Source organism: Neoarius graeffei, chromosome 6, assembly GCF_027579695.1.
Source record: "Neoarius graeffei isolate fNeoGra1 chromosome 6, fNeoGra1.pri, whole genome shotgun sequence".
NCBI lineage: Eukaryota > Metazoa > Chordata > Actinopteri > Siluriformes > Ariidae > Neoarius > Neoarius graeffei.
In genome coordinates this window covers 20552000-20575639 of record NC_083574.1, presented here as the reverse complement: position 1 = coordinate 20575639, position 23640 = coordinate 20552000, and the positions used below count along the sequence as shown (strand labels likewise).

The window sequence follows — 23640 nt, the reverse complement described above, 5'->3', positions numbered from 1 at the left end:
GTGCTTCTTTTTTTTTTTTTAACTTCCACAAGCTGAATGGCAAGGGTCAGTAGCATGATACTAAAATTTAGGTTGGAATAGATAGTTTTCACATGATGTCACAGAGTCGGGGATTCCCTGGTGGCGGCCATCTTACGGGGCAAGCTTACCGTACGGGTCACTGAGCACACATTGTAACGCGCGAGTTACATTTATTTATATATTATTTACATTTATAGTTACATTATTACTATTTAAAGCTAGCAATGGCACACACCTGTTGTATTCACGGCTGTCGTAATAGGTCAGATGATGAAGTCAAGCGGAGCTTTTATGGAATTCCCACTGTACGGGAGCACGAAGGCGAGAAAACAAACTCAGCATACAAAGGAGAAACCTATGGCTTGCGAGAATCAACCGCAAGGATTTTCAGCCTTCCAGACACAGCAAAGTCTGCTCCGATCATTTTGTAAGTGGTAAGTTGTTTAAATAAACAATCAATTGTGTTTAAGTTTGTTTTTGGAAACCAAAACATCGTGTAAACAATCTCTAGAGAATGCCTAACTGGAACCGCTGAGTGTACGTTTACATTGTAATGTACACCAATATCGCTTGTTTGTCACGTTTCTAAGTTTATACTGACATGGTACTGTAATACCACTAATGGATGTAAAATTTGTCTTAAATCAACTCGATATTATACACACACATTTATATGCAGTGTTGAGAGCTCTAAAATTCCAATGTTTACATACCTTGGCTGTAATTAGGACACGGCTCTCACTTGTTTTTATATGGTGGACTTCGCGGACCCAGCCACAGACAAAATAATTGTATGACTCCAGCGACTTGTATGCTTTGAGGTCGTCAAGTGTGTAGGCGCTTTTAGTATTCACAAAGTAGTTCACAATATCAGGGTACGATATGGATGGCAGCCCTGCATAGTCACTTGAAAATGCTTCTTTGTCCACTTCGTAGGGGTCAATTCCCCCAATCAAGGACAGTTTGGCTGCATACCGTTGTCGTGAGATGTCGTCCAATGTATCCATATACTTCCGTTTGCTTGATTTTGCCGACATTGATCTTTATTTTAGAAAACTGACTATATAACTTAATAAATTCGTCCGAGATAACGTAGCCGGTAGTGGCAATGGTCCGTTTTGTTTGCCCCGCAAGATGGCGGCTGGGGGGCGTTCCCCGGAATGCCGTGATGTCAGTGAAAACTATCTATAAGAAGAAATGTATTTTGTCTTTCAGTTTTCTTTAACATTCAATCATGTGTTTGTTACTTCAGGACACTGACCCTGAAGAACGAGTGCTCAGAGGTGTGTCTATTGCCATCCTCACTGTCCTCCAAGACAATGATGCTGTCATTTCACCAAATGTGCGAGACATGGCTATTGTGTTGGAAAGGGCCATTGTGCTACATGACCTACCAGACCTCAGTACTGCCTTTGCATACCTCTTTGGCCTTCTGTATGCCACGAACATTGATTATCCAAAGGAGATGAGGTATACCTTTGAAGCACTTCAGACTATCTTTTTTGAGCTTGGCTCTCGATGCTCACAGCGCATAAAGTCTCTCAAAACAAAGCCATTGCTGTGAGTTAGTCATTTTAAGTATGCAAATATCTGCCTCTGAAACAAAGGTTCATGAAACTTTTGGAAATGTTAGCTGCCAGTTTACAAGAGGTGCATATACTGACTGTTTCCACTGTTCCTGTTTGTTGCTCGTGCTCAAGTAAAACTTTGGTGTATGTACCATCTTGCATGTGCAGTCATTTTAAGCAGGCAACTCCAGTTTGCCTGTGAAATATACATTTTTGATATTGTTGGATGTCAGTTAACAAGAGGCGGTGGAGTTTTATAATTGTTTTATTCTTAAATTCAAAGACCTTAAACGCATTTGAAAAATGCACGTGTTGTGCAACATAATCCAAATTCTAGACATTTTTGAATGCATTTGTCACAATCATTTTACAAGATTTGTAAGAGGCACATAACCAATGTTTTGCCTGTTCAAGTTTGTTACTAAAATTTCAGTGTATGTGCAATTTTAAACTTGTCTAGTTCATTGTGATTATTGCTCATTTACAACTTCTAGATACACTTGGACAAGCAATTATTTTATGTACGCATGTCCTGTTCACAACAATGTTTACCAAGAGGAATAAACTGTGTCAGGTAACGTAATGCTTTGTGCTCTTCATTTTATTTAAATATTAAATTTAACATGCATTTTTAATCGATTTATAAAGCGACATTTCTCTTTCACTGAATCAAGAATTGTATGTTTATTCAGCAGGAATTTCTGTATTTGTTGAAGATAGAAATACATGTTATTGAAGCAAGAATTTCATGGTTAGCCTCACAAGAATATCATAATTATGTGAACAAGAAAATTCAAGTCTGCAGAACTCTCATCTAAACTTGAAAACTGTAGTAAAGTCAACAACAGTAGTCAAAAGTTGAGACAATTCAAAAATCTACTGCATCATGTTGCCTTGATAATTTGAGTTCTCAACATTTTCATTTTTACAGTGTAGGAATACACAATACTGTATCTGTTACTTTTCCATTATGGAAGGCTGAGTGGGAATGAAAATTTGTTATCTATCTAGTGTTATTTTTATTTCATACAGTAATGGGTTTTGAATGTGAAATGAGATAGAAATTTGGAATAGAGGGATTTGGGGACCTTTCAGGGCCTGTTTTCAGGAGTAATTAGGCCTGATTCTACACTTAAAAAAAAAAAAAAATCTTTGCAGGTTATTCACGAAATGCACATACATATGCATTTCACAAAAAAGTGGGAAATAAGCACAAAAAAGCATGAGAAAATGAGAAGTGTGGTTGATTGCTTCTTCCATTCATTGTCCTAAATGCTAGGAAATGACAGCAGCCAGTTTTGCCAGGTGTAAATTAGCACCGTGTGTGTTTCTTGAGCCAGTGTTTGCCAGGTGCATTGCTTTATAGTCTTAATAATTGAGATGCTTCTTTCATACAGATCTGGCAACCCTGATCATAGTGCATTCCTAGAACTATACAAGAAATGTACTAAATATGACTTTTTGACAGTGCCAGTTTTCAAAATGTGATCCAAGATAAAAATGGATTACAATTTAACTGAAAACTTCTTAAATGAAGTTAAAATTCTGTATGCAGTCTTTTCATTAAAAAACCAATTATTAATTAAATTGCATTGGCTATCCGTTGTAATTATTACCACCCACACTGTTTGTTTACTTGTTCTGACAAGTCTTTATTTTATTTCATTTAAGAACTTCATTTATTCATTGCAGCTTTTAAACTGCAATTTACACATAACATTTAATATTTAGTAGGTAGTCACCAGGTGCAGTTTGCATGATGGGCTACAGTAAATTAACCGTTAATTTCAGACACTGTGAGGACACTTGGTGGCTACATCAAATTGTGTTTTGGACTGCACCTGCCGACGTACATACATCTGGCCCATAGAGATGATGAGCCTGCCAACATGAAGTAACAACTAATGAACTCACCTAAGGCACATCCCATTATTAAACTAAATATTTTTAGATCAGGCGTGTAGTGGTTAGTGCTGTCACCTCACAGCAAGAAGTTCTGGGTTCGAGCCCCGGGGCCGGCGAAGGCCTCCCTGTGTCTGCGTGGGTTTCCCCCGGGTGCTCCGGTTTCCCCCACAGTCCAAAGACATGCAGGTTAGGTTAACTGGTGACTCTAAATTGACCGTAGGTGTGAATGTGAGTGTGAATGGTTGTCTGTGTCTATGTGTCAGCCCTGTGATGACCTAGCGACTTGTCCAGGGTGTACCCCGCCTTTCACCCGTAGTCAGCTGGGATAGGCTCCAGCTTGCCTGCGACCCTGTAGAACAGGATAAAGCGGCTAGAGATAATGAGATGAGATGAGATTTTTAGATCAGGATTTTAATATCATTTATAATACTCAATTCTGATTGGTCAATCAAGGAGGGCTTTTTTCCTTAACACGGGGCCGTATTTCTGAAATGCTATTGGCTAGTTTGTTGCTTGGTTACGGTTACAAAAATTAGCAAATTTTGTCAAGAAAATGGCTTTTGTAAAGAAGTTCCAATAAAATTTTGTAAACCACTTTCAAAATACTCGTGTCGTGTCGCTGTGTCATGATGAAAGACGCTTTAGAAACTGATTCAAACGTGCAAGATAGTCTTGCGGCCTGATTGGTTCAGAAAACGTGAATGACAAATGTTGTGAACTTGAATGGCTTCCGAAGTATGCATTTGGCCCTATATATTATAAACAAGTAATCGTATGGTTCCTCGTAAAATTAAGGATCAATTTCACTCGTGATTTCGAAGTTTTGAAATTTTCAAAACTTCGAAATCACTCATGAAATTAATCCTTAATTTTACTCGGCCCCATACGATTACCTATACTAACTGTCAATGTTACCTTTCAATATGTTATATATTTATGAAGTAGCCTGTGCATGCAGTACATACAGTCACACTGGGTGGCATTTTAATCAAAAGGAACTTTGGCAAGCCATGCACTTTAACATTATCATATATCATGACATTTAGAATACCCCCCCCCCCCCCCACACACACACACACACAATCTCTCACCAGCTTCTTTAACTTTAACCTCTCTGTAACTTTAAAGTTACAACTACAGTATATGAATAAGCATCTCACAGCATAACAATTACACACTTCTTTAAAATTTTGTTTATGCAGTGCATTCAATCTGACCACAATACACAATACACCAAATCAGAAAAAAATTGGAATGGTATGAAAAATGCAAATTAAAAAAAGAAACCAATGATTTCTACATTTACTTTAAAGTTGTATGTCATTGCAGACAGTATGAACCCAAGATATTTAATGTTTTGTCTGGTCAAATTCATTTCATTTGTTAATAGACATCCATTCCTGCATTTCAGGCCTGTAACACATTCCAAAAAAAGTTGGGACAGGAGCAATTTAGGGCTACTAATGAGGTAAAACAATTAAATAATGATGTGCTTTGAAACAGGTGATGTCAACAGGTAATGGTAATCATGATTTGGTACAAAATCAGTATCCAGGAAAGGCCTAATGTTTAAAGAGCAAAGATGGGCCGAGGATCTCCAGTTTGTCAACAAATGCATGAGAAAATTATTGAAATGTTTAAAAACAATGTTGCTCAAATAAAGATAGGAAGGGATTTTATTATTTCACCCTCTACAGTACATAATATCATTAAACAATTCAAGGAATCTAAAGGAATTTCGGTGAGTAAAGGGCAAGTGTGCAAGCCTAAGCTGAACACCCGTGATCTCCGATCCCTCAGACAGCACTGCATCAAGAACCATCATTCATCTATAGCTGATATAACCACATGGGCTCGGGATTACTTTGACAAACCTTTGTTAAGCACTATACTACAAGGCAAGGCAAGTTTATTTATATAGCACATTTCATACACAATGGCAGTTCAATGTGCTTTACAGAAGTAAAAACAAAAACAGTAAACAATAGAGAAATAAAATTACATAAAATAATTTTATCTTTATTCTAAAATAATTAATAAAAAGAATTAAAAGAATTAAAAGAAAATAATAAGAATTAAACAATAGTAGAAATAAAATATTAAACTACAGAGTTATAGCCACAAGTGCCAGTTAAAACTTTACTGTGCAAAAAGGTAGACTTATGTTAACTGTGTCCAGAAATGCTGTTGACTTCTTTGGGCTCAGAGGAATCTGGAATAGACCATTGCACAGTGGAAATGTGTATTGTGGTCAGACGAATCAGTATTCCAGGTCTTTTTTTTTTCCTAGAAGAAATGGATGTTGTGTGCTCTGGACCAAAGACAAAAAGGACCATCCAGACTGTTACCATCAGTAACAAAAGTCCAGAAGCCAGGGTGTGTCATGGTATGGGGTTGTGTCTGTGATCCTGGAAAAAGTAACTTATGGTTCTGTGATAGCACCATCAGGCACGGTTTTAAAGGAACAGTCCACCGTATTTCCATAATGAAATATGCTCTTACCTGAATTGAGACGAGCTGCTCCGTACCTCTTCGAGCTTTGCGCGACCTCCCAGTTAGTCAGACGCAGTCCGACGCGCTGTCACTCCTGTTAGCAATGTAGCTAGGCTCAGCATGGCCAACGGTATTTTTTGGGGCTGTAGTTAGATGCGACCAAACTCTTCCACGTTTTTCCTGTTTACATAGGTTTATATGACCAGTGACATGAAACAAGTTCAGTTACACAAATTGAAACATAGCGATTTTCTATGCTATGGAAAGTCCGCACTATAATGACAGGCGTACTAACACCTTCTGCGCGCTTCGGCAGCACATTGATACGGAGCTCAGATATCAATGCGCTGCCGAAGCGCGCAGAAGGTGTTAGTACGCCTGTCATTATAGTGCGGACTTTCCATAGCATAGAAAATCGCTACGTTTCAATTTGTGTAACTGAACTTGTTTCATGTCACTGGTCATATAAACCTATGTAAACAGGAAAAACGCGGAAGAGTTTGGTCGCATCTAACTACAGCCCCAAAAAATACCGTTGGCCATACTGAGCCTAGCTACATTGCTAACAGGAGTGACAGCGCGTCGGACTGTGTCTGACTAACTGGGAGGTCGCGCAAAGCTCGGATAGGTACGGAGCAGCTTGTCTCAATTCAGGTAAGAGCATATTTCATTATGGAAATACGGTGGACTGTTCCTTTAAGGGTGGCAAAAGGTGGCAGTTGCCACTGTAAAAATATGTCTTGCCACCCCAGTTGCCCCCCTATTTTAAAAAGAATTATTTATTAAAACACATTTTTGAAATTCAATTATCTATCTACAGAGATACTAAGCCCTCATCTCATCTCTACCTACTGTTATTTACGTTATTTCACACCCGACCCCACCCCCGGAATTTTGAAATGGTTTCACCCAGAGAGAGATGTTCTTCTGTTATGATTCTTCTGAATGCTCGACTTTTGATGAGGCAACGTGCTGGAGCAAAGAGGTTGGTCAAATTGTTTTCACCTGATAGAACACAGTCTTGTCCTTTCTATGTTAAATGCATTTTGGTACTCAATTATTCTTTTAGCCCAGCTATCTTTATTATCAATATTTTTTTATATTGGTCGGTCAGCAACTAGACTAGCACGCTAGTCTTGCTCTGCTAACATAGAAGCTTTAGTTAGCTATCTGTCCCATGATCTGTCCTGACCTTAGTTTGCAGAGATTACACTAGCAGTAGCTCGCTAATCAATGTGTAACTAACGTTTGTCAAGGCTGGCATTATGCTCTACCTATACTGTTAATGAGGTAATGTATTTATCATTCAGTTAAAATGTGCTGGTGGGGTCCGTTTTGCTTTTGTGCCAGGGAACCTTAACACTAGCGCCCCTGTGCTACTTAGTGAGATTAGCTAGCCAGTGGTGGTATGGTAGTTTAATGTGTTGACATTTGACAAAGACAGATTACCCTTTTAGAACTTTTATATGTAGCTATATCTGGAAACTGCACTTAATTTACATACAATAGCTACATGACATGGTTTTAATCTACTAATAACTTTTCATATTGATCTCTAATGTATATTGATATTGCAGACAGTTTACAATCAGAGATGTTAGTTTTTCTAAAACGTTAGTTTTTTGTTGGATGCAGTAGGCTATACAGTCATTGGTTGGATGTATGGAGTGCTGTCTCGCTAGGTTCCAGTAGTAGGTATACCTGTAAGTTATGTTTTACTTTCTGTGTATGCTAGGCAACAAAATGAAAGCTAATAGTTTTGTAAAGTGATCGGCTTTAGAAAGTAAACAACTTGTGTGTTGTGTGTTAGCATTACTAGCAGGTCAGCCTAGCTCGCATTTTCGCCTGTGTGCTATTCAGTTTAGTGATATACTTAATTAGTTTCTTTTAGTTTTACAGAAATCCAGGATGAACACATCTGTATTGAAGTCTTCAGTAAAGATCCACAATCTAAACCGTTCGCTATCTGACTATTTTTTGATACATCGCTAGGGCAGAATAGTTCCATTCATTGCTTGGGAATATACTTTCAGAAAAGATGGTTTAGATGGTTGAATCCATTTTCCTTGATGGTACAATAGCTTAATACATATTTGACAAGATGACTTGATTGTGAGTCTTTCTTGAGCGTAAGTAAAAAATGATTTCTACGATTTGCATAAACTGCTGCATCGACAACCTATGCCCCACTCCTGGAACCTCTGCCCCTCCTTTGCCACCCTAAGGAAAAATCTCTGGAGCTGCCACTGAGCAGCATTAATGCAGAAAAGTACATTGAGATTTTGGAGCAACATTTGCTGCCTTCAAGACATCACAAATCCACATTCTGCACACGTTACAGAAACATGGCTGTGGAAGAAGTGTGCCTGTCCTCTGTCCCCAATAGAGAATGTGTGGTGAATTTTGAAGCAAAAAATATGATAACGAGGACCCTGTAGTTCTGCACACCTTAACATCTGTTTGCAAGAATAATGGGACAAAATAACACCTGAAACACTTCACTTGGTGTCTTGAGTCCCTAAACACCTTTTACGTGTTGTGAGAAGGAACTGAAATATTACAAAGTGGTAAGTGCTTTACTGTTACAACTTTTTTTTTTAAAAATGTGTTGCAAGAATCAAAACTAAAATGTATTTATATAAAAAAAAATCGATGAGGTAAAACATCAAATAATGTGTAGTTGTATTGTTTTGAGTACAATACAGGTCAGAGATTGTTTAGAAATCACTGTTTTCAGTTTTAATTTCAACATACCGTCCCAACATTTTTTTTTCTGATTTGGGGTTGTAGATTTGGTTTAAGTGTTAATATAGAAACAAGCTCATTATTATAAACATGTGATTTGTCTTGCAGCCAGAACGTTCCTAGCTGCTGTTATGGAAAATGAATAAACACCTTCTGAACAACCAGATTCAAGCATTCAACAGTGCGGTGGTATAAATATATACAGCACCAGTTACAAAGTTGAGACACGCCTACTCATTCATAGATTTTTCTGCATTATGACTATTTTCTACATTGTCAAACAATACTGAAGACATCAAAACTACGAAATAACATATGGAACAGATATGGAATTATGCGGGAAACAAAAAAAAGTGCTTAAAAAAGCAAAATATGTTTCATATTTTAGATTCTTCAAAGTAGGTACAGTTTCTCTTGATGACGCTTTGTACACTAATGGCATTATCTTAACCAGCTTCATGAGGTAGTCACCTGGAATGCTTTTCAATTAACAGGTGTGTCTCATCAAAAATTGATTAGTGGACTAGTTTCTTGCCTTCTTAATGTGTTTGAGATCAGTGAATAGTAAATATTAAAAATACAGTAAATAGCCCTATTCCACAACTGTCGTAATCCATATTATGTCAAAAACTGCCCAACTAAGTAAAGAAAAACGACATCCATCATTACTTTAAGACATGAAGTGACTTTTAATTAATAAAACTAAAGAAAATCTATTTAATTAGAAAGTGTGTCCAAACTTTTGACTGGTACTGTAAGTAATCATTATACCATACCCAGTGTATTGGTCCCACATTCTGTTTTGAGCTTTGGTGTGTGAAAACAAGTGTTAAGTTCGTTCAGGCCTGGCATGAGAAGAGTATTTAGCACTTTATACATTTCGTCTCCCACACACAGCCTAATCTCTGTGGGAGCATCAGTAAGCCCCAGATGGGTAGTGCGGGGTGGGGTTTGATGCGAGGCAGTGGAGGTCACACCACCTCCTGAGTGCAGTACACATTACTGTCAGAGCTCTGGTCCACTTTTGTGTGCTTGACCTCCCCTTACACCTCCCAACAGGTCCTGCATAACTTCTGCCACCCACCCAAAACCTTTGTCCTCGATCAGCCTCTCTGGAGCCAAGGCTCGCCAGGGGTTTATGAGTGAATATAAACTACAACAAACACCAACCAGTATAATTACCTACATTTTAACATGTCTGCAAAACAGTACCACCATCCCTCAGCATACAAACACTGAAAACCACAAGCAAAACCAGACTATCCCATCATTGTGTAAGGGTTAACAAAGAGTATAAAGACAAATTGCATTCTTCTTAGATGTTAAATGTTTCCTGCTGAGCTAACAAGACCTAATGAGACATTACACTACACTCACTGTCACTTTAATATGAACTTGTTCTTGATTCTAAGGCCCTGTCCACACGGCAAGGGATTCAGGTGAATCTGATAAAATTGTTTATCGTTTCGGCCTGGCGTCCACACGGCACCGGTGTTTTGGGTGCCCCAAAACGAAATATTTTGAGAACGGGCTCCAAAGTGAAAAAATCTGGCAATGGCGCCGTTGTGAAGTCGTCTGGATGAGTAGAACGGATTTGTTTACGATGACGTCACAACCACATGACTGTCAGTGCTTCACGCCGGGTAGAAGTGTAACGAACTCGATGCGAGTTGTCAACAAATCCTATAACTTGGTTCATGAAACGCGCTTACAAAATATTTTCACTGTGAATATTTATTGTGTAATGGTGCAAAGTGAGAGAGAGTGAGAGAATAGCCCTTAGGGAAGAGTCTTTAGTCCAAACACTGCGGAAGCAGTACCAAACCGCGCACCGCCAGTGCGCTTTCCAAAAACAAAAACAATCCCGCCAGCAAAAATAGGAAAAAAAAAGGAGCGATCTCACCTCTTCAGATGTTGGTTTAAGTCCGACAATACATTCCTCAAAAAGGGCGTAGAAGAACAAAGTAATCCATCAACGTGTAGCATTCAATTTATTCCGGACCATTAAAGAATTCTGGAGGATATCAGAATGTTGGCATACCGGCTTCCATCTACTCCCATTCATTCCTCTTTCCGCGTCTTTCGTTTTACGCTACTGATTAATAATCAAAACTTTATGTGGCTAATGCTACAGAAGAAGGGGTTTATGCGCATGCGTCTACTTCTTCTATTGTTCTGGTGTCTCCGATGGGACCGTCTTACAGCGCCCGTAGTGGTGTGGCATGTGTATTGCATCGTTTTCAGCAAGTGTTGCGTTGCCATATGAACCTGAAATTTTACTGATCCGTAGCCCATGTGGACACGATATTTAAAAAAAAAAAATCTCATTGCCGTTGTCGTGTGGATGTAGCCTAAGATTCCTGTTCTTGGCTATCAGGAGTGGAACCCAATGTGGTCTTCTGCTGTTGCATGCTGAGATGCTTTTCTGTTCACCACAGTTGTAAAGAGTTGCTATAAGTTGCTATATCCTTCCTGGCAGCTCGAACCAATCTGGCCATTTTCCTCCGACCTCTCTTAACAACAAGATGTTTCTACCCACAGAACTGTCACTCACTCGATGTCTTTTGTTTTTTGCACCATTCTGTGTAAACTCTAGAGACTGTTGTGTGTGAAAACCCCAGGAGATCAGCAGTTTCTGAAATCCTCAAACCAGTCCATCTGGCACCAACACCCATGCCACAGGGAAAGTCACAGAGATCACAATTTTTCCCATTCTGATGTTTGAAATGAACATTAACTGAAGCTCTTGATTTGTATCTGCATTGTGCTGCTGTCAAGGGACTGGCTGATTAGATAACTGCAGAAAACAAGAAGTGGATGGGTGTTCCTAATAAATTGGCCAGTGAATGCATCTGTGTGTGTGTATATATATATATATATATATATATATATATATATATACACACACACACATATATATATATATATATATATATATATATATATATATACACACACACACACACACATATATATATATATATATATATACACACACACATATATATATATATACACACACACACACACACATTTGAAAATATATATGAATATCTAATATTCACCATTCCAACACTAGATATACCCTGAAATGGGCAAAATTATTATTATTATTATTATTATTATGGTCTCACATATTTAGCCTGTCAAGATTTCTTGGTGGTCTGAGATCATTTTTGTACAACATATAGCAGGAATAGTTAAGCAATGTTAATTTTTGTCGAATTGAGAGTGTTGTAAAGTAAACCCTTATGTTCACTACAATTAAAGCAAGGGTCACAATGGACCTCATTGTCAAATTTTGCATGGTCCTGGTGTAGCTAACTAGGTTTCTTGTTTGTTGTCTTTGCAACTGTGACCAGTAAGTGACACTAAGATGATGCGAGTTCAGTGTGGACAATAAAATTCCAGAGTGAACAGTATTTAATACTAAGCAGTGCCTTGGTTAAAAAGGGATTCTTGCTTTATTTTGACTGCCATATCTTACATTCATGAAGCTCACAGGGTCATGTAAATTAAATTGGTGTAAAACAAATTTACCAGAGGTTAATCGTTATGCCAAAATAAATAACATTTTTTTTTGGTTCCACTTTGGTCTGACCACTCGGTAACCTTTTCAGAATTATAAGATATGTTACTGAACGTTCTGATAAGTTCTCTCTTATCTGGGTTCCAGACAGCTTTTAGATATCAGCAACACGCCTTTACTAAATAAACCTGTCTATTGGTATGTAAAAATTTAAGAACTAAAAAGTCCCTGCAACTGCACCTTCAATAAGATAAATGGTAAAGATTATACATAGCCTGGTATATATTATGTGCCATTAAAATATATATATACACACACACACAACATATGCTGCACTTATCTGAGTGTGTTCAAGTTTCCATTTAAGGTAATGGAGGAGTCATTGTCATCATAGCCTTATACTTGATATATGTTTCTAAATATATCAAAACCACTCATCCTCTTCTAGAAGACTGTATGCTGTTGAGAGGAAAACTCTAAGCTTCTCGAAGTAAATGTACCATGAATTCCAATCGGAACATGATAAAAGCGTCTGTGCACAGAGGAAAAATGTGGACTCTGAAGGGTTTAATGGGAACAAACCCAAAGCCATTACCATAGGGAGGGAAAAAAAAGTGCAATAATCAATATTTTATGAGTGCAGCTAATGCATCCGTTTATAGATAGCATCTGGTTACAAATGTCAGGCTGTTGCTTGTTTACTACTGAATGTTCATCAGAATTAAAAAAGGAAACCTTCAAGAGTGATGGGTAACATTTTGTGCTAGTCCATCTAATCATTACTTCACAACTTTATAACTCTCTAGAATTGTAAAGAGAAGACATCCTTTAAGCCTTACCAGAAGTCTTCTTGTCCCAAGTGAAAGTTTAGGAATAAAATCCTCCCCTTGGGTATTTCAAACCTAGAAAAGTGGAAAAAGAAATATTATGCAAAGAAAATTTCCACCTGTTCATAACATCTGTCGAGACACTCCAGCGGATTTGTTCCATTTTTACTGAAGCTCTGTCGTATTAATGCGTATATCAAGTTAAGCCTAGAGGCTTTTCACTTCTCTGCAATGCATGTGCAGTCACGCAGTAGACATCCTCAGAAATGCAAGAAATTCAGCTCTATTGTTTACAATAAATGTGAATTAATGTCATAAAACAGAACACAAAATATACAGAAATAATATACAGAAAATCAGATTTTTTTTTTTTTTGCATTTCATAAAATAGGATTGGTGGTGGTGTAGTGGTTAGCACTCGCCTCACAGCAAGAAGGTTCTGGGTTCGAGCCCAGCAGCCGACAGGGGCCTTTCTGTGTGGAGTTTGCATGTTCTCCCCGTGTCTGTATGGGTTTCCTCCGGGTGCTCCGGTTTCCCCCACAGTCCAAAGACATGTGGTTAGATTAGCATGGGGCAGCCATAGCTTGGAGATTGGGCTGAAGTGCCCTTGAGCACGACACCTAACTGCGCTCACTGCTCACTTGTGTGTACATGTGTGTTCACTGTTTCAGATGGGTTAAATGCAGAGGAGGAATTTTAGCATGTGCTTAAGGCCCTGTCCACACGGCAACGGATTCAGGTGACTCCGATACAATTGCTTATCGTTTAGGCCTGGCGTCCACACGGCACCGGCGTTTTGGGTGCCCAAAACGCAATCTTTTTGAGAACGGGTTCCAGAGTGGAAAGATCTGGCAATGTTGCCGTTGTGAAGTCGTCTGGATGAGTAGAACGGATTTGTTTATGATGACGTCACAACCACATGACTGTGAGTGCTTCACGCCAGGTAGAAGTGTAACAAATATCACCAGGATATCACCAGGAAAAAGCCTTACAGAGCACTAGTGAGAGTGAAACACGAGCTTGGATATTATTATTATTATTATTATTATGTTCAGTGTTAGTTCACAGTAGTAATGCAAGAAGCAGAATAGTGACAGTAATAGTGAAGCAAAAACATGCAATTGTACAAACACTGCAGCTCTACAGCAAAATATTCATTTATGAAATGGTCTGATTCTTAACACCAGTAGTACCAATGATCTTCTCATTGCGATGCGATGCGAGTTGTCAACAAATCCTATAACTTGGTTCATGAAACGCGCTTACAAAATATTTTCACTGTGAATATTTATTGTGTAATGGTGCAAAGTGAGAGAGAGAGAGAGACTCTGCCCTTAGGGCAGAGTCAATCCCGCCAGCAAAAATAGGGGAAAAAAGGAGCGATCTCACCTCTTCAGATGTTGGTTTTAGTCCTACATTACATTCCTCAAAAAGGGCGTAGAGGAGCAAATTAATCCATCAACGTGTAGTATTCAATTTATTCCGGACCATTAAAGACGCCGCCTTCCGCGTAGAATCATACGTCATCCTCGCCGCCATATTGGATAGGTCAAAGCGGAGAATAAAGATTCATGCGCTGCCTTTAACTGTACCAACAGGTTTACCGTCCAAACGAGATCACATGGGATTACCTTTCACAGGTGAGAAACAACAAATTTATCCATCAACGTGTAGTATTCAATTTATTCCGGACCATTAAAGACGCCGCCTTCCGCGTAGAATCATACGTCATCCTCGCCGCCATATTGGAAAGGTCAAAGCGGAGAATAAAGATTAGCTGTGTTTAACTGTACCAACAGGTTTGCTGTCCAAACGAGATCACATGGGATTACCTTTCACAGGTGAGACTGGAAAAATACTTTTCATTGTATTTGGTCATTATAATGTAATTTTACGAACAGATTTTCCTGACTTTGTGGCTAATATGAAGTCTCGCGCATAATAGTTTATGCGCATGCATCCTTACTTCTTCTATTGTTCTGGTGTCTCCGAAGGGACCGTCTTACAGCGCCCCTAGAGGTGTGGCATGTGTATTGCATCGTTTTCAGCAAGCGTTGCGTTGCCATATGGACCTGATATTTTACTGATCCGTTGCCCATTTGGACACGATATATTTTTAAATAACATCTCGTTGCCGTTGTCGTGTGGATGTAGCCTACGTCTGTGCTTGAGTGTATGTGTGACAAAGGCTTCTTGGCTTGTTCTTGTTAATATCAAGAAGCACAATGATGAACGTCACTTGCAGTAGACAGAGGAAGAGTTATAGGAGGCTACTGAGTCTAAATCAGAGTGAAATTGGTATTTTTGGTTTGTTTGCCATTTGCCTTGGTTTTACTCAACACATAATTAAACCATAAATAAATAAATAAATATTGGCTGAGTGTCATGTACATTTGAAAACATGCTCATAAAACATTTCATTCATCTGCCGGAAATGGAAAAATGTAAACAAATCTTTTTCAAGTGTGAATGGAAAGGACAAAAATCACCCAAACACGGACAAAAGAGGTTTATCTAAATACAGTGGATTATACATAATTATGCTAATAACTACTTCAAAAGATTTTGTGAATTACAACTAGTGTATATTGTAATTTTGTTCATCAATCCAAATATCCAAAAACATATCACATTTTTGCATCTTTGTCCTTTGTCTTAGTGTGCTCTTAATGGTTCAGTTGAGCAGTAAACAGCTCAAAAAATATGGCCTTCACCACTGAACCAAATAAATCCATGCCAGTGTGTGTTTTTACACAGTGTGCCGGCATTCCACAACCAAAGGCATGGCATACAACACACAATGTGTCAAATTTGAATACCCCAAGCGTACCAACCTTGCTTTCAAAACAATAACGATAGGTGAACTAAGTGTTGAGGTAATGATAAAAATATTTGTCTGGCATGCTTGAAACCGGTACAAGCTGTTCTGATTGCTACTTATTTTGGCGAGATAAATCCTTGAGATTTAACTTTGCTCGCACATTCTGCTCTCTGCTTGACCAGTAATGTTTTTCTTCTTTTCATAAGACTATGATCCTGACAGGTGATGTAATGGTACATCGTGTCTCTCTTTTTTTCATACAGTAGTGTAGTCCAAACCAGTGATGTAATGCTTCATCACCCATTTACATAGATAACAGGTAATTTTGTAGCTGTGCACACTCTTTAAACACCAGCAAACTTGCTGTGCGATCAGAAATATGTTGGAAGAGAAAGTGAAAAGAAGTAGGAAGCGATTTTAGACGATGTAGATGGAGACATTTGAATTCGTGCTGTTCTTGGAAAGAAGGATATCAAAAAAAATGTCAAAAACATCACACCCCTGTTCCACAATGCCGACTGTTCCTTTAACGCAGATGTTGATCCCACCTGTGTTACTATCAATCGTTCTGGCTCCGAGGCGGAAAAACGCAGACCCCTGTTCCACATTTAGACATTCTACACAGAATGCAAGGCAGAATAAAGAAGCAAGATTCCTGCCTTGAACAGGCTGTGTAAAAGGGGCGAATGTAATATAGCTCTTCTCCTCCCCCAGAAGAAACCATATTATCCATAAGAAAAAAAATCAATTAAAGTTCCATAACATGGATACACTCAATACCAGGATACAGGAAATATGAAAATAATTTATGAACACATTCAATATTGAAAAATACCACCACCAAACATTATAAACACAGAAAGCAATAATTATTAACCATTTAGAATGAATGGTTAATAATTATGAACGAATGGTTAATAACTATTTTCCAGTGAGCAGATAAGCTCACTGGAAAATACCGCACACACATACAAAACAAAAAGAAAAATAATAACCCCAGTGTTTTTGATAGGGTTCGTATTTAAAAAAAAAAAAACTTCTGGTTGAGTCCATGACCACTTCAGATTTAAATATGAATACAGATACAATTAAGTTATTCCGCAAAATTGAGTCATATATGAGCTGATAGCCAAAGAGGTGCGTAGCATGGAGTTGGCTATAAGTCATGTACGATGAGATTGAGTGGAATAACTGTTTTATTCTATCCACGTTCACTGGATTTTGAGAAAGAGAGCATTTTTATGTTTTGCAAATTCAATAAATAAAAACTTTATACAAAACATCTGACAAAATACAACCCCGATTCCAAAAAAGTTGGGACAAAGTACAAATTGTAAATAAAAACGGAATGCAATAATTTACAAATCTCAAAAACTGATATTGTATTCACAATAGAACATAGACAACATATCAAATGTCGAAAGTGAGACATTTTGAAATTTCATGCCAAATATTAGCTCATTTGAAATTTCATGACAGCAACACATCGCAAAAAAGTTGGGACAGGGGCAATAAGAGGCTGGAAAAGTTAAAGGTACAAAATAGGAACAGCTGGAGGACCAAATTGCAACTCATTAGGTCAATTGGCAATAGGTAATTAACATGACTGGGTATAAAAAGAGCATCTTGGAGTGGCAGCGGCTCTCAGAAGTAAAGATGGGAAGAGGATCACCAATCCCCCTAATTCTGTGCCGACAAATAGTGGAGCAATATCAGAAAGGAGTTCGACAATGTAAAATTGCAAAGAGTTTGAACATATCATCATCTACAGTGCATAATATCATCAAAAGATTCAGAGATTCTTCCAGATTCTCTGTGCGTAAGGGTCAAGGCCGGAAAACCATACTGGGCACCCGTGATCTTCGGGCCCTTAAACGGCACTGCATCACATACAGGTATGCTTCTGTATTGGAAATCACAAAATGGGCTCAGGAATATTTCCAGAGAACATTATCTGTGAACACAATTCACCGTGCCATCTGCCGTTGCCAGCTAAAACTCTATAGTTCAAAGAAGAAGCCGTATCTAAACATGATCCAGAAGCGCAGACGTCTTCTCTGGGCCAAGGCTCATTTAAAATGGACTATGGCAAAGTGGAAAACTGTTCTGTGGTCAGACGAATCAAAGTTTGAAGTTCTTTATGGAAATCAGGGACGCCGTGTCATTCGGACTAAAGAGGAGAAGGACGACCCAAGTTATCAGCGCTCAGTTCAGAAGCCTGCATCTCTGATGGTATGGGGTTGCATTAGTGCATGTGGCATGGGCAGCTTACACATCTGGAAAGACACCATCAATGCTGAAAGGTATATCCAGGTTCTAGAGCAACATATGCTCCCATCCAGACAACGTCTCTTTCAGGGAAGACCTTGCATTTTCCAACATGACAATGCCAAACCACATGGTGCATCAATTACAGCATCATGGCTGCGTAGAAGCGGCGTCCGGGTACCGAAGTGGCCAGCCTGCAGTCCAGCTCTTTCACCCATAGAAAACATTTGGCGCATCATAAAACGGAAGATACGACAAAAAAGACCTAAGACAGTTGAGCAACTAGAATCCTACATTAGACAAGAATGGGTTAACATTCCTATCCCTAAAATTGAGCAACTTGTCTCCTCAGTCCCCAGACGTTTACAGACTGTTGTAAAGAGAAAAGGGGATGTCTCACAGTGGGAAACATGGCCTTGTCCCAACTTTTTTGAGATGTGTTGTTGTCATGAAATTTAAAAATCACCAAATTTTTCTCTTTAAATGATACATTTTCTCAGTTTAAACATTTGATGTCATCTATGTTCTATTCTGAATAAAATATGGAATCTTGAAACTTCCACATCATTGCAATCCGTTTTTATTTACAATTTGTACTTTGTCCCAACTTTTTTGGAATCGGAGTTGTAATTTCCGCTTAACAAACTGGCAAAATTACATTAGCAATTTGTGAAAAATGCTATAATGATAATTCTTGAAAAATAAAAAAGATACACAGTCTTAACATCAAATACTTTCATTCCATATTTTGTTCCCTTTTTTTTTGTATTTTTTGGGGTTTCGTTTTCAAGCAGAGTTGCTATTTCATCCTCAGTTGGTGCAGGAACATGCACTGCCATTTTCTTCTTTAGGGTATTTTGGTGGTTGGCAAACCAACTTAAAGGTGCATTACCACCACCAACTGGGCTGGAATGTGGAGCAGGGGAAATTTGGGGGGGGAAGAGACGACTAGGGTTTTTTTTTTTTTTTCACCATTTCTGTTTCTTTTAAATACCGTATTTTTCGGACTACAAGTCGCACTTTTTTTCATGGTTCAGCTGGCCATGCGACTTATACTCCAGTGCGACGTATATATGTTTTTTTTTTCACCGCGGAATAACTGGAGCTGATGCCAAGTCTGACGACAGCCACGCAGAAGAAGAGGAAACGGCACTTCGTCTGCCGCTGGAGTTGGCAGAGTTGTTCAGAAGCGACACCGAGGATGAGGAATTCAATGGATTTGCTGATTTGGAGTGAAATCGTCAGCTTGATAAACTTGATTGACCTGTGTTTTATTATTAATGATAGGCCTATAGTTATTTAAATAAGTTATGTAATGATTTTAGGCAGTGCTTAATTTGTGAAGTGGGAGGTTCCGGAACGCAGGAGGTGGGTGGGTCCGGTGACTCAAAAAAAAAAAAAAGGTGGGGGTGGTTTACTATAACTTTACGCACACGCACTTATTGTGTGTGTAAAAAAAATTATAATAAAAATATCAGACATTATGATCTTAGAAAACGCTTTAGTGACGAACAGTTACAGACAGTAATATGTCGTGATGTTATAAAATATTTTTTATTAGGCTATATATTAAATTATATATTAAATTTATCTTCTAAAATAACAGACTGTACTCATATCACAACCGGTTTATTTCACCATTGGAGATCAGATCACACAAGACATGAGTTAAATGACTCATTTTAAGGATTTAAGTAGGGTATTTAAAAGTAGTGCCAGCGGGACTTTGTGGCTCAGGTGGGTAAGGCGCCATATCATAAATCCGGGGACCCGGGTTTGATTCTGACCTGCGGTCTTTTTCCGAGCCCTCCCTGTTTTTCTCCTGCTCATTAAAAGCAGTGCCAGCAAACATAAATGCAATCAATTCAAGTAATAGTTAAGAAATAAAGGGTTTACAAAACAAGTTGGAGAATTCATTTTAAAAATTTTAGTAAGCTTTCTTGTTTTTTTGCCATTTTTTCCACAGCGCAAGCTAACGGCTACAAAAAACCCGGTGTTCTATTGAACGGAAGTATACACCCCATGTCCCCCCCCCCCCTTCCCCTTTCGCATAGATTTTGTGGAGGTCATAGGAGAGAAATCAACAACAGATATCAAAATCAAAACCGAACACTAAACAAATTTTTATTTACTTATTTAATTTATTGTTTGATTTTTTTCCCTTTGTGATGGTCACAGAGGTGATATGATCCATTTAAATAGCTGCCGGAACACCGAATGAAATGAAAATAGCTGCCGGCTCCGACAACGGAGGTTACGGATCTTGTTCCATCATGTTCCGGCTCAAATTAAGCCCTGATTTTAGGCCTATAGGCTATTGAATAACTTGATGTACATATTCAGCCAGTTTTACTCTGGGCTATTATAAATGATTTTGTTTTGCATTTTTAAAAATAACTCTCCTTCCAAGATGAACTTTATTCTTCGTTTCTGATGTTATGGTGTTAATGGTCTGAATAACGTTTAATGTTTTTATCTGATATGACGTTAACTGGCAGGCGCACTTTCTGCCTGTTTTTTTCTCTGAGTGGTGGTTGTTGTTGTTGTTTTTTTTTTCACTAGACGGTTGTTTTTACTACCGTACCTGTCTTTGGAGATGATATACCTATAGCCTACTTGACCTCTGATTTGATGAAATAAAATTCGACAAAAATGAAGAATGACACTCCTCGATGATGACTACAGCTTTAATAACAAAGATGAAAGAGCCATGGGGCGATAATAAGCCCTACCGGTAAAAATATTCTAAAAGCAAACTGATTAATGCATCAGTAATAGGCTACTAATATTAGTTATAATAATAATATAGGCTATTAGTAATAACGATAGTGATAGTATTAAAGATAGTAGTAGATATTTAAAATAATCAGACTAGGCTACTTACAGGGCAAAGGGCGCGTTATCACTGCTCAACTGTTCATTTATTAAATAAACAATGCAGTCGCGCAGTAACCACGCGCCGCTTATCAGATAGAATCACAGATTCTATGGATAGAATAACCCTTCAAAAAAGTGCGACTTGTAGTCCGGTGCGACGTATATGTTTTTTTTCGTCTTCATAATGCATTTTTTGGCTGATGCGACTTAAAGTCCGGAGCGACGTATAGTCTGGAAAATACGGTACTTGATAAAGTGATCTGACTTGATGCATTCTGCCATTTTGTTTTTCTCTACTCACGGTATATGAGCTGATAGCCTAGTAATAGAGTAGCCAATCATAGCTCAGGATTGCTCATATCCAGTGAATGTGGATAGAATAAATATGAATATTTGGAGCACGAAATAAATACAGACAAATACAGATTCAGATAGTGATCTTGTTACACAATCAGATTGTGCATTTGATTTTCTCTGCTTCATCCCCCCCCCAAAAAAAAATAAACATACACTGAGCACTGAACAACACAACATATGAATTGCATGCCAGCAGATCCTGGAGTTTTTTTAGACAGAAATTCCCAACATGAAAACACAGAACTGAACACTGTGACTATTCCAATCCACCCACTAACCAGGCTAGGCTTGTTATATAAAAGCTGTGCTTAAGTGTATTTCTTCACAAAAACTTCTGATTACATCTGAACGTGTTGCCGGAAGCAAAAAAAAAACAAGATGAACTGTGTCTCAGTAGGAAGAAAGAGCAGCTCTGCTCCCGGCTGGGGAAGGAAGGCGATTATATTCGCATAGATGACAGGGAGTCCACAGGGGGGCTGTGTTATTTTATCTCCTATTCTGCCCTTAATTGCTCTGAAAATGCCCCTGTTTGAGCACAAACAGCTCAATCAAGTGTGATTACAGGCCCAGAGTGATGGAACAGCATCAGAAGATGCCCCTTTTCCACCAAAGCAGTTCCAGGGCTGGTTCGGGGCCAGTGCTTAGTTTGGAACCGGGTTTTCTGTTTCCACTGACAAAGAACTGGCTCTGGGGCCAGAAAAACCGGTTCCAGGCTAGCACCAACTCTCTGCTGGGCCAGAGGAAAGAACCGCTTACGTCAGCGGGGGGGCGGAGTTTTAAGACCAACAACAATAAGACCGCGAAAGATCGCCATTTTTAAGCGACGAGAAGCAGCAGCTGTACAAACGCGAAGTCATCCATTATTATTACTGTTGTTGCTGCTGCTTCTTCCGCGTTGTTTTTGCTTCGATATTCGCGCCAAGGTTTATGCAAACGTAGCGACGTAACTGACGTATACAGCGACGTAATGACGTATACAGCGACGTAAGGCTGCTGGGCCATAGAAGGTTCACGCTGCACGCTGCATGCTGCACGCTACACGTTCACGTGAAGAACCGGACCCTGGGCCATTAAACTTCATGCTTGGATGTTCACGTGTTGCGTCTGTTCTACTTTGACCGAGTAACCAACAATATGGACTCTTCGGATGACGACGATTGCCTCATTCTGCTTTTACTGAGACAGAGGAAGAGAAAAAAAAAAAAGAGACAGAGGAAGAGAAAAAGGAACAGAATTTGGAGCCGAGAACACTTCCTTCTGAGAGAAACCCGTGGTGAATTTCACCGAACATTCTATAATCTGCTTGACAATCCCGATGAAGAACTATTTTTCAATTATACCATTCAATTATATTTTTTCTGAAGTTTTCCCCTGAAAGCATAGAGTTATCTCCCTAGACCCGTTCTGATTGGCTGGCGCGGCGGTGACCGCATGCATTGACTGGAATTTCCATCTTCACGCCTAGAAAAAAGTGTGCATGTTCATTTCACGCTTCACGCGTGAAGTGTGCAGCGTGCAACGTGAACGCCGTTCTATGGCCCAGAGCAAGTCATGCTACGTTTGTCCACTTTTCTTTACACGCGTGTAGCGTGTAGTGTGCAGCATGCAGCGTGCAGCGTGAACCTTCTATGGCCCAGCTGCCTAACTGACGTATACAGAGACGTAATGACGTGGCTTCCTTTAGCACCGCGAGCTATGGAAAAGCAAACTGGTTCTCAGCTGGCTCGCAAGTTGAACGAGTTATGAACCAGCACCGACTCCGAACCAGCCCTGGAACTGATTTGGTGGAAAAGGGGTAGATGAGGAGAAAAGAGGGGCTGACTTGTCTGCCACCTTAAAAGGTGTTATGGGTGGAAAGACAAGGAAAGGGAAGGGAGGGGAGCTAATTATTAATTCTAATTACTCTAATGTGTGACTTATGCATAGAGATTCATTTTTCATAAGTGAGCAGGTTATGTCTCAAATAATTAGTCTCAAATAATTAATCAGTCGCTCTTTGTAATTATCAATCAATAATTAACTTACACAGAAGGCCAGGGCCATGCCATGGCTGATCAACCTGATCAATTGAGAAAATCCCATGACAATTAATCTGAAGTGCTGAAAAATTTGCTCCCATCAGAAGAAAGCCATTTTTAACAACTAGAGCCTGAGCTTACTTGTGAGATTTCTTACCAGACTTTTAACATTGTAATTACAAGAGCAATCCATACCACATAGTATCCTTTA

General features: G+C 38.9%; 1 protein-coding gene across 1 annotated transcript in view; it reads right to left on the bottom strand.

Moving 5' to 3' along the window:
* The window catches only part of large2 (LARGE xylosyl- and glucuronyltransferase 2), a 292118-nt gene that overhangs the window by 229139 nt on the left and 39339 nt on the right, over positions 1-23640 (bottom strand). The window contains exon 2 of the mRNA XM_060923414.1: positions 13101-13163. The gene's annotated coding sequence lies outside the window, so the exon portion shown is untranslated. The remainder of the gene's footprint in view (positions 1-13100; positions 13164-23640) is intronic.